This window comes from Eumetopias jubatus, unplaced genomic scaffold, assembly GCF_037043125.1.
Source record: "Eumetopias jubatus isolate StellerSeaLion01/CBP00866 unplaced genomic scaffold, mEumJub1_p1.0 scaffold_4, whole genome shotgun sequence".
NCBI classification, from domain to species: Eukaryota; Metazoa; Chordata; class Mammalia; order Carnivora; family Otariidae; genus Eumetopias; species Eumetopias jubatus.
Window position 1 is genome coordinate 66487232 of NW_028274810.1, and position 2278 is coordinate 66489509.

At 37.8% G+C, this 2278-nt stretch overlaps 1 pseudogene; it reads right to left on the minus strand.

Annotated features, from left to right (window-relative positions):
• Positions 1-560: 560 nt before the first annotated feature.
• On the minus strand, positions 561-1333 carry LOC114212133 (large ribosomal subunit protein uL30 pseudogene; annotated as a pseudogene).
• Between the last annotated feature and the right edge of the window lie 945 nt (positions 1334-2278).

Here is a 2278-nt window from a genome sequence, read left to right on the forward strand (position 1 = left end):
TTCAGCTTTCCATTTCTTGATTTAGTTTTATCAGGCTCATCTTTTAATGCCCATCTCCCAACTAGCATAGTTCTCTCAGACTCTATTTTAATATTCCGATTTTTTTCCTTCACGGTAGTTGGGTGATCCATCTGAAACTATGACTTTAATTACAACATCTATATGCTGATGACTATTAAACTTTATTTCCAGTCTGGATCTCTACTAAAACTAGAAATCTTTTTTTTTTCAGCAACAGTTTTTTATTTGTAAATCATGCACAAAGGCCTATGAAATAGGTTTTCTTAGAACAGACCTATCTTGGCTAACTCAGTGGCACAATTCAAAAGTGAAAAATTAAGATATATTCTTTGTACAGAAGAGTCTTCAACAAACCCAAGGAATGTTTTCCACCAAGATACAAACTAGACCCTAGTTTTGCACGCAAAGGTTGATGACTTTTATCACACACCAAGATTTGCTTTAATAGTTAAGGGACAGCAGAGTCAGGCTAGCAAAAAGTCACCAAGACAACAAAACATTTCCATTTGAGAGTAGTCATTTATTAACTGACCAGATTACAAAAATAATCATGGCAGATACCTTAGTTCATCCTTCTAATAAGCCTATTGATCTGGTCTTCCCTGTTACCAGCATCTCCACCTCCTACAAAACGGGTGGTCTTTTTCTTCATTCCCCCTCATGGAGAAGATAATTTGAAGGGCCATAAAAAGTTGTTTGCTTCTTTGAAACGTTTTCCAACAGTATAGATCTCGTGAATCAGATCCTCCATGCAGATGATGCCATATTTACCAAGAGATCGGGCAATCAACGTGTTATCTGTCAGGGCAATTCGCTTCTTGTTGATTTTGCCATAACCACGCTTGTAGATCAATTCATTCACCGACTTCAGGTTTGGGTACCCCCATGCTATATAAGGTTCCACAATCCTTAGCATGTTAACTGAAGCCTTGTTGAGCTTAACAAAGGTGCCATTGAAGATCTGGCGAAGGTAAAGAAGCTACAACACCTTCCGAACCTTTGGGCTCACACCATTGATACCTCTGATCCTGATGACAAATGCCAATTTGGGTTCTGCAGGTACGTAGGAGTTGCCAGCTTTTCTTGCCATCCTTGCCATTCGAATCTCAGTTCTGTACATCTACCTATATTCCTTGTGGTAATGCTTAGCTTTTTCATAGATAAGCTTCCTTTTTGCCTTTCAAATCATCTTCTGAGCAAACTTCTTCCTCAGACGCTTGATCTTCAACTCTGTGAAATTCCTTCACTTCTTCTTAAGGGTTTCTGGCACAGCAGGAACCTTCTTTTTCTTCTCTTCTGCACCCTCCATGGTTCCAGCCAGACAAGAGGACAAACTAGAAATCTTTTACTCATCTAGCTATCCCATCTCTCTTTCCAAATGTCCCATAAATACCTCAAATTCAATACACTGAAAACTAAACTCATATTTGCTTCTACACATATAGGACATATTTTAGAAAATAATAAAAAACAATCTTCCACACAATTACCAAGGCCTTTCTCAATCTAGGACCTTTATTTGAACACACAAAAAAATTATTTCTCAATTTTTCCAAGGATCAGTACATAATTAATACTATTCCAGATGCATAGGAAATTAATCCATTACATATAATAGAAGCCTTAGGGCACTAGGGTTTAATTCTCTTGCAGAACTCAGTTGAGACAGGGCTCATTTACCTTCCATATCTCTGAGCCAAGTTAGTAGATTTTACCTCTTATCTCTGGTATCCTCCATGCCTTCCTCCTTCACCTTTGCTGGCTAATGCTCTCATGCTTTTCTGTTTACCTACTCTAAGAGCCTACACAATTGGGTTGGCCCAAATCTAACTCTCTAATTTGATTTCCTGACATTTCCCTTTAGGCTCATTATAGGACAGCCATACAATGTGTACCGTACCTCCCTGAATATAATGCATTCTCCTGGGCTAAAGTCTCTGTACCTTTGCTATTATTTCCTCTCTCTGGTATCCCTTCAACCCCTTCATCGCATGAACTTTTTTTTATTTAATTGCACAAGCAAGTGATAAGTACACATTCTTTAAAAGGATTCACACAATACAACAGAGTAAAAAGTTAACTATTCCTTTATCTTGACTTCTCTCTTCCAAATACCACACATATACACACATACACTTTCTTCTCTACAGATAACTATTATTAACAGTCTGGTTTGTATCCTTCCAGACTAAATTCTGGAGTTAACTCCTCCTATTTGCTTCTGTAAAGCTTTGGGTTTACCTTTATCAGAGTATCA